Below are 10364 nucleotides of genomic sequence, written 5' to 3'. Positions count from 1 at the left end.
TGAAAATAAATCGTAGAGTGGTGTCACAACTCAACATAGAATATGATGAAACCCAGCAGAGTGAAAGCAAACTGTGAGCGAGCTAGAAGAAGCAGGATTAACCGAGGATCTCTGCAGTTTGAGATGGTGTTATTGGACCCAGGCTGTGTTCATCAGGCTCTCAGGGAAGAGGGCACATTGGACAAAGAAAAGTTAGGCAGTTTCCAGGTTATGCTACTTCCAGACTCAGAATTAGCATCATATAGAAGAGAATACGGATAACTAAGAGGGGAATAGTGTGATAACCAATGTGCAAAAATAGGAATGTTCTATAAAAAAAAAATTGCCAAGTGGGAGTAAGAAGCTGGCCTGCCTGCATGGACAGAGTAAACATTAACAAGAACAGGCCAACTGGTTCCACGTTCCCCATCTGGCTGCTTTTAAGGGGATCCAAGCTCAGAGAGAGTGAGACACATCTTGTAGAATGCCCTTACCAGCTCAGAGTTTTTTGTCCTTCTTCTGTTATTACCAGTCAGCTGTTCCTAGCATTTCAGACACATTATATTAATGGGTGCTATCTTTCCCAACTGCATGCTATACTAGACAGCGTGGTGAGGTGAAAGTACCAACCAGGCCACAGGCCAGGAGAGACCTGTGTGTACCATTTTTAGCCGGAGGTTTTTGTTTTCTCCCTGTTTGCTTTTCTGAACCAACCTCCCAGACAAAGGCAGGCAGTGGCTGGGGAATTAAAGGAAGGGCTGAATGCAGTCCAAAACATTCAGCAGGATTTGAAACACTTTCCTGAAAGACAACACAGAAAGTCAACTCTTATTTTTCTTCTGAAGAGACTGCTCAAATTGCACTGAGCAAATGAAGTTAGGATCTTCAGAGAAAGACTTTTTATTTTTAGGGTATATTATGTTTTCTTTCGTGTTTTGTTTTCAAATCATATGTAAGTGTCAAGAAATGGCATGGAGTGGAGTGGGGAAGCTGTCTCTGACAGCTGTGGTTTAATCCTGGAAATAGGGTGAGCAAGGACAACTAGGGTGTAAGTGGTCTGTATGAGCCCCCAGAGGAGTTGAACAGCGGGATGTTATATTTGTTTCTGTTTGTATTTCTGGGACTGATGCCATTATTTATGTGTTTATGACACTTTAATTCTCTTTTTCCTAGCTTAGGGCCAAAACTCATAAGTCCTTACTCAGCTGTAAAAATCCATTGAAGTCAATGGGAAAATTTTTATTACTAGAGGTTTAATATTAGGCCTAAATACTGGAAGTAGGCAAGGAAAATGTTTCCTGGATGAGAGCAAATATGGCTTATCGACTCTAGAAGGAAAGATTATAAGAAAATGTGTTCTTGTACTTCATCAGCCATCTCTAGAATTTTGTTATAACCTAGATGAAATAGTGAGATCAAAGGGGCAAAACCAGACAAAAAAAAATCACATTTAACTCTGTTCACATTCCTTAGTGATTGCTGTTTTTTCCTTTTTCCCAAACACCAGTTAGATTACAGCCTGTCAGGATTAATCCAAACATACTGCCTTGCCTCAGCTGGTGTCCTAACATCTGTGTCCCTTGGAGGACAGGTTTCAAGGGATGTGTGAGTGCTTCTGAAAAGAAGCAAATTTCATCTCTCCGAGTGGTGAAGGTCACTGTGAGAAAGCACAGGCTGCTGTGTGTGTACCCAGACTGGGACAAGGCAAATGTTTCTCAGTTTGCATCAATAGGTGCACGCTGTGAAGTATGAAAGTAAGTCAGCTTATGGCTTTCTTTAGAGCTTAACTTTCAAATTGTTTTTAAACTACAAGATTCACATGAACAAAACAAGTCAGTGCCTCAGGAGGAATCCTTTTATTTCTGTGACAAGGATCTATTGCATTAGGTAGGTATGCAGAAACTTCCATTAGGATATGCTGCAGTGAGCGTCTCCCTGACAGCACATCTCTGTGCCAGTGCCTAGTCTTGCTAAGGGGTGAAAGGCTACAGAGAGTGAAGGGTCCCTACACTGATGCTTTTAAGTAATATTTTTTTGCATTTATGATAGAGGCATTAGGTTTTATTATTTAAAAAATTATGTTTTATAATAAAAGCATCTTTCTTGACGTACTCTCTGAGCCATAACTGTATGTGAAAGCAGTCTTGCTTTTCAGATCCCAAACTGAGACATTGTGTATCCTCAGAAATAACTGTAGGTCATATCTCCTGAAAACCCAGGTTTAGAGTGTTATGAACCCAAATTATCAGAAAGTTATATTTTGAACTTGAGATTTCTAATCAATTTTATATAATTTAATCCACTGATGTATTAATGTGCTCCCATTCACACAGTGAAGGTTCTTTTCTTGTCTGAAGTTTTCAAGACCTCACACAGAAAGTAATTTCTCAGCTTCACTGTTAGTGTGAAAAGCACTAACAATTTCCTTTCCACAGCCTGCTGACATAGCAACTTCCCTCTGCATTGCTCCACCCCTTCTTCATTCTAGGGAGTAATGGAAGTAATGTTTACAGCTGCAGTGCTGGAGGCAGTACCTGTATATTTCTTTCACCAGGTATTTTGTTTTATATCCAGGATAGTCTTCTGTTTCACCTTCGCACCTCCTCCAGTCTTAAACTGGAAACAGTCATTTATTTTGCTGTAGATGAAAACTAGAATGCAAGAGAAGGACAAGAAACGAGCTGTTCTTGTATTTCACTGTAGATCTTCCCCCTGGCTTTACTGCCAGGTAATGGTGTGACACCATTAGTGGTGTGAGCAAAGTTTCTGTCAACCAGTTTTTCAAGGAAGGCACAAAAATTACCCCCAAGGTAGATGTGGCCAGGACAGAGAAGGAGAGATGGGGGAAGCACAGGGCCAGAACTGGCACTCTGCCATGCAGTATGAGTAGAGACAGAAGAGTGGCAAAGTGACAGTGTCCTACATTTAACCCTATCCCCTTGAGCCTTGATACCTAATGTTCATTTCTGCTGTCAGCATTTCATGAGTTTAATGTATGTAACTTTAAAACCTTAAGCAGTTAGTTGTATAATGCCCCACAATAGCTTTGCTCTACTGTTTTGGCTTGGAGTGAACAACAGCACATTACTGGGTGCAGAGCTCTGTAGATTTAATGCAATTCATGTCTGCTGACTTATGTACTGGGAGTCAGTGTTCACAGCATTCCTATGGGGTGATTCCCCAGGATAGCTGGGTTTTAAGTTCAGGTCTCATCACATTTGCTTTAAACTGATATGTTTGTTCCAAGGACAAACCTTGTTTTGCTGAACTTGCTTTGGAATTTCAGAAATTTACTCCAGATTGTTTCAGTTTATGAACTTATTTGTGTGCATTCAGAGAGTGGAAGAAGCTACCACTGAAACTGGAAAGGGTAACCATGTGGTTACAGCTAAGCTTGTTTGTGTGTAGAGGCTTGAAGATTAAGACTTTTCTTGGTAAACTTTCTTTGTATTTTAGATTTTAAAACTCAAAATAATTGTTAAGAAATTTTCTGCATTGGCAGGCCTGTAATTACAATAAATGTTGCCCTCTCAAAACCATGGAAAATCACAGTGTCCAGACTGGGGAAAAAAAAAGCCCAACAGAATATAGGATAGATAGAATCAGGAGCTCCGGGAGAAGACTTCTTTAGACACTCAAAGTTTTATTACATTGAAAAGTTCTTTGCATGTGACGTATAAGAAGGGAAATTTTTGGATTTATTTGATTACCATCCTCTGGGGCAAGAGAAAATAATTCTACATAGGAGAGGAGAAATCAATAACCATGTTAAATGACACTGTATTGTACTTCAGCAGGTGTAGTCCAAAGCATGTGTTGTCAGTGCAAGGATCCTGGTTTAGCACTGGCTGCCCTAAATCTCCTCATCTGCTCTGCACAAGTGTTTCTAAGCTTGATCTAGGAGTGTCTTCCTTGGGAGGAAATGTGGCTCAGTCTCAGCTGTGTAAGGGCATTCTGCCATTCTGTTCACATGTGATTGTGGCAGCAAAGATAACTGGTCTTTTTTCTGGAGTTTTTAACTGGTATTGGTCCCACTGAATAATACAGCTTTTTTTCTCGTCAGCCCAATTCAAGGCAGGAGTGTCTGTACAGAGGAGCATACAGGAAGGCTTGAAGATGCTTTCTTAAAAAGTGATACAACAAGAAAAGAAAAATATCCAGTTTGTGATGTGTCCCTGTGTAAAACCACTATGGAGGGTTCAGACGCACGGATCTGCCCAACATCTTTGATCCCACAGGCAGATGTGAGCTCACCACTAAACATATTGAATAAGTCTGTGGCTGCCAGCATGTTGCAGGAACTTGGAGAGAAGTTGCAGCTCGTTGCTGGATATGAGACTGGTACATGTTAACCTGTAGCTGGAGAGAACTCAGTGAGGGGACTGATCACCATAATTAGCCCCAGAAGTCACTAGAGTACAACGTGTGGGAACCAGGTGAAGCCAAGTCTCAGAGGATGTTGAAAAGGATGCTCTTGAATCCAAATGTGTAGAGTGTGAAATCACTGCCATTGGAAGAGAACAGTGTAAGAAAAGCTTTGCTTTACCAGCCTGCACTACAGAGGATAAAAGAAAACATGTCTCTTGGAAGTAAAGGTAAGGTCATGCTGTGTAAACATGCTATGTTGTAATGTTTGGCCTCCAAAGGGTAGAAAGCACTTTCTGTTAAGTCTACACTCTCAGCTGGCTGATTAGGCCAACATGCTCCACTTTATAGCTCGTTATACTGCAGTTCTCTGCATAGCAGTGTTTTAGGACATGATGAAATAACTTTGCAGCTGAAGCAAGAGGTACAAACACTTAGAAGAACAAAGCCAGTGAAACTGGGCAATGTTTCAAACCATTTATCAAAGCATTTTTAGCCTCCTCTTTCAAGGTGAGTGATAGAGTCATAACATATTGCGCCAGCAAAAATATTTGCATCCAGAGCATTTCATTCAGCAAGTGTAAGTAGTCCTCAGTGCAGAACCATAGATCGGGGTCAAGCCCATTCTAGCTGCCTAAGTGCTACTGCAGTCTTCCTCTTTAAAAACAAAACAAAGAAAATCCCCCCAAACCAGAAAAACTTCTGGGTTTATGTTTTGAAAGCAGACTCACCCTTCAGTGTATGATCCTAAGCACTGCAATCTGTTTTCTTCCTGTCTAGCTCCTGCTGTGCAAATTGATGCCGGTCAAGTACCCATCACAATCAGCTTCTCACTCTCATCCAACATCTGTGAAGAAAGAGGTAAGAGTTATATGGCTCTTAGCAGAGGTGGTTAGAATTACACAATAGCTGAACAACTATTCTGAATGTCTGATTTAACTGAAGTGTGGATTAGCATAAGGGAGAAATTGTAAAACAATAACTCTCCTTGATTTTTGGATGTAATCTTTTTTTAAATATCCAGTCTTTCTCTGATTATCTGATCATCTGCCAACAAGGTTTTCTACAGATCTGCAGATCCACTACTCTTTCCTAGTGGAATACAGAGTAACTAACTGTTTTCAGATGTTATATTAAGACTTTTCCTACTGGAAACCATTTGATCACATATATTTGACATAATTCCACTTTTGCTCTAAATAGAACAAGTGGACTAACTGAAAAGTTCTTCAAAAGGCATTATATCAGTTCTGCCTAAAACATGGACAGATTTGATGATCCAAACGGAAGAATTGCTTACTCTGCACTGATCTTTTGATTTTTTAAAGACACTGCCATGTTCAAAAAAAAAAAAAATCATTTGTTCATTTTCTTCCTAATGCTGGCCATGAAGTTGGTCAGGTGCCACTGGGGCTGCAGAACTGAAATTCCTTGGCTGGTGAAGGTTAAAAGTGCTGCAGAGACATCCAGCATCCTAGCATGGAGGACCAGCTCCATGACCAAATAAATGGGCACTGAACAAAATTACACCATCTCTTCGGTTGTTTTCTGAAAATGTGGCATCCACTTCCTTCTGGCTGTAACAAATCATTTCTGAAATGTTCTGGTGTAGAGCTGCATGCTCTTGGTGTCTCTGAGCTATTGAGTTTGCAAGAGTATTGATTCCACCCTTAGCTCTCATGCTCACAGGCAGCCTCTTACTCTTCTTGTGTGGGCCATTTCCAGATTGTGCGCACTTCCTTTCAGCACTCTGCCAGCACATCTGCCAGTGCACTGTATCGTCTGGCAGCTGTTGGAGTTTTCCTAATCGCAGATGAGCACCTAAAGGGTCGAGCCAACCAGCTTCCACTAACCTGTCCATACTCTTTCCTGTCTCTTGGGAGCTCCCATTTGCTTGGTCTGTCATCACAGGTTTATTTTCCTAATTTGGTAAAGGGAATGCCCAGCAGCACGTCATGGATTTCTTGTGTCTACAAGTCTTACCCCTAAGTTCTTGTTTCTGAATCATTTACTCGGCAAAATATACCTGCCATAGTGCAGCTGCAACCACAGTTGTATTACAGGACAGGCTCTAGACTTCTTCATGCTGCTTATGTTTAAGCCTTCTATCATAGTACAAGACAGCCTTAACGCCCTGGAGGATCCCAATACAGAACTGGCCAAGTGTTTAAAATGTATGGTAGCTTCCAAATACACCAGCCATTCTCTGATTACCAACTAGAGTGCTTAAATAGTACCAAAGAATGGAGGAGGTATCAGGATAGTTAAGATTTACACTGTCTGATCAATTCTCCAAGGAAGAAACATTGACGTTTATATAGCAGGCTTGGTTTAAATGAAAAAAATCTTTGCTGGTAAGTAATTATAAGTATTAATCACTTACAAGTTATTAAAGTTAACTTGCATAATTTTGTACCTGCAGCACAGTTTCTGAATTTCTACTGTTACATCTTGCTATTTAACTGACAGTTCCTGTACACTGACAAAATTATAAGCGTATTCAGATTTAATCTTAGATGGAAAATCATCATTCATAGTAATAGGTTTAGTGGTAAGTGGCTGTATAAAGTCAAGCAGTTTTTCATGTGTGAAGCAGAACTTCATTTTTTGGCTGGCCTGTGTATGTCACCTTCCAATTGCTATATAATGTGTTTGCAAAGCCAAGAAAAAGAATAGCAACAAAAAAGCTTTTTGTTTGGGGCTTACACAGGAAACAGCATATTTTCTGATTACTTAAATGAGGACTGTTGTCTTCCCACCTATGAAACTTATCATGTCTTAGAATTACCTGTTTTAGAGAACTCTCTGAAATTTATCTGTCATTTACCCTCATGGATTCTGGATCCTGACCTGCAATTGTTACAAGAAGAGCACAGAGCTCATCCAAGCACTGAGAATATACCAGTGGACTTTCTGTGGTGCAGCTGCCCTGGGGTCTTCCATATTACCATGTTCCTCAAAGCTCTGAAATTGGCTGATTTAATCATCTAGTTAGTTGAAGATAACTTTTGTGGCACAAATAGATCATGAGGTCTCCCTGCAAGCAAAGTGTTCCCTTTCATAGGACCTGAATTCCTTTGCAAGGATTTGTAGACCCTGTTGGCCCATCAGGTTGGAAGTAAAATGCGGCTTCTGATGCTGCTATACACTGATGCTGTCACCAGATTCCTATGTTAGTGCCATGAGAGTTGGCTTAGTGTTTTTAAATATTTATGCTTAGCCTGGTCAGCAAAAAGTTTAAACTGAGCAATATTTTATGGCAAAATTGGAACAGCAAGAAAGATTGGCTTGCAGAAATAGCATTACTTTGATTTTTGTCAGCTGATGTTTTATCTAATTAGCTTACCTCAAAATTGACCAGCTTCTGTGCTCATTTTTTCCCTTAATGGTTTTGTTTCCTTAATGCTACTGTGATGACCTGCACATTTTTATAACTGCTTCAGGACTAACAGATGAAAGTACTGGAGGCATGTGCTCATATATATACATGTAGAACAGTGCACAGTGTCTGATTGAAAGGGATGTCAGCCAAAGGCCTCCTAGGTTTGGGTTAGTTTAGCCAGCCTCAAACTCTCTCTGCTTCCTTCTCAAGATCAGTCATGGTACTGAAATAGATATAAATTTGGCTGTTAAATAAAGAAATTTTAAAATATTTATTTTTTTTTTTCTCAGAAAGATGAAGTAAGCAATAGCAATGAAGAGCTGCACAACAGGTTCATGGAATACAAAATGGTGAAGGTAAAGTAAAAAAATCAGATAGACTTTCAAAGTTGACTGCTCCTTACAGTCAAAGGATCTCTGCTGTGTACGTGTGTAGGTTGGTGTGGTCGTTTCTGGTGCCAGCTTAACCACAGGCAACTTACGTGATCTTGGACATCTTACTACATCCCTTTCTATTTGAGACTAATGTATTTGATAATATTTACCATCAATGTTTAAAAAGCTCCTCGGGAATCTCATGTGAAACACAATTTAAAAGATTGCAAAATCATATAATTCCTTGTAGAGTGGTCTTAAGAAAAGGTCATTGATGAAACATAACAGAAATCTGCTGCTTAAGGCTGATACTGTTGTATCAGGGGGGAGTAGCCCTGGTTAGTGTCTGAGATGTTTTTGTTTTCTGAAATTCCTTTCCTAGGGAATTTTCTGTAAACAAGAGACATGTTTTGGTAACTGTAACTTGGTTTACATTTTTCCCTAGGAGGGGCTTCTTCTTGATGTCCGTCTGGTCTGACCAATGTGATTGAAGAAGTTTGTCTTTGCTTCACCAATCAAATTGGTCTGTGTAAAATAGTCTAAAAGGGAGACACATCCCAACAATAAAGGAGTCATTTTTCAGCCTTCTGAAGTCGGAGTCTTTGTGTTGTTGTGGTGAACAACAGCACTGGGGGGGAACTGGGAGATCAGCAGGTTGTGCTTAGTCAAGTGGGTGGATTTTGTACTGAGAGCTGTGTTCATCCTCCATTCCTCCCAACCTGCTTGTTCAAGGAAGGACATGACTGGGTTAGTGGCTTCACTTATCCGTATGCACCTGGACGCAATACCCAGGATACAGAGCTGATAGGGAGTTAGTCGCTGTGTTCTCTGCAGGCACATGTAACAGAAACCATAAAACTAGAGAATATTGACTCATTTACTCATTTTAGCTGTCCTCTGAGCATCTTGCTGTTCGCCAAAGCTCTGCAAACTTCCAAGGTGGATTTCCATACCAGTATGTTTAGCCCCTATCCAGGTCTCATTATAGCTGAAACTTGCACCCCTTATGGACATGGCAGCATTTGCCTTCCTAGCAGGCAGGGAGGTGCACTATGAGCACAAATTAAAGCTCTCTGCAAATTAGTACAGAGAGCATGAATCCATACAAGGATGTGAACAATAATGGACATGAGAGAGGTGATATGTTGTGCAACCCGACTTTTTTAGTGCAGCCTGGTGTCATATCTTAGTTGGGTGTCTAACAGTGGGCTGGGTTTATTTTGGTAGATTGTTTTTCATCTACCCTCTTCACTCAAAAACATAAAACTGGGCATAGTCTTCGATGGGCAGACAGATGAATAGTCCGTGGAGAGTTTGGCGTTGGAGAATATTGACTAGGGAAGAGGAAAAATACCACTTCTATCTTGTGTGCAGGTCAGGTGGAGGTGAAGAAACATGGAGGTGAAGGATCTTGTCCCCTTTACAAGTCCCTTCTAGGAATGAAATGCCACCATTTCTTCAAGCAGCCCTAAAGCACTGTGTTATCTAAACTGCTAAGCTAGATGCGAATTGCTTTGAAAAATGATCTTCCCATTTGGTGTGAGGACATGATGCACTTTGGCTTACTAGAAAATTTAAATAATACAAAGGAGACCAGCAGGCAATTGGGAGGTAGCCTTCTGGGTGCCTGGAATACATGACATGAGCTCCAGATGGATATTTCATGGAGACAAATTGCAGGCACACTCTGGTCTCCTTCACCACTTCTTAGTGCCGCACAATGCATCATATAGGTCATAAAAAGAGCTGATGGAATGCTATTTGTTCTATAGATTGTTCAGTCATAATTATGATTTTTCATATTAAAAATAATTGGTGTAACTTTATGGAAAAAGTGAGGCTACTGACCTAACCCCGAAAAGTTTACATACAACAAGGGACAGAGATATTTGTGGGTCACCACAACAAAATACTTGCAGATGTTTGTCTCCTCTAATTAAATGCATCTGTAAGAGACTTCTGTAAGTCTCTTCCAGCTCCTTTTTCTAGTCTGTTTTCAATAAGGATAGAAATTTTTGAGATCTAAATAGATGCCTATTTTAAGAAAAGTAATTTTAAAAGTGTTGCTCATGGTTTTCTATTTTCATCTTCATCCTGTTTCTTTCATTCTCCCAGGTTTGTGTTATGCCATCTTGTTAAAACAATTTCAAGGATTTGTTTGGATGCTTATTGTTCTATACAGTTTTCTTCACTATGAGGGTGGGTCTCCTCTCTAAAGGGGTCTGTTGTTAAACTGCAGGATGAACACTGGCATTTTCTATATC

The sequence above is a fragment of the Sylvia atricapilla genome, chromosome 5, assembly GCF_009819655.1.
Source record: "Sylvia atricapilla isolate bSylAtr1 chromosome 5, bSylAtr1.pri, whole genome shotgun sequence".
In the NCBI taxonomy this organism is placed as follows: domain Eukaryota; kingdom Metazoa; phylum Chordata; class Aves; order Passeriformes; family Sylviidae; genus Sylvia; species Sylvia atricapilla.
The sequence above is the reverse complement of the archived record's forward strand: the minus strand, read 5'-3'. Positions refer to the sequence as shown.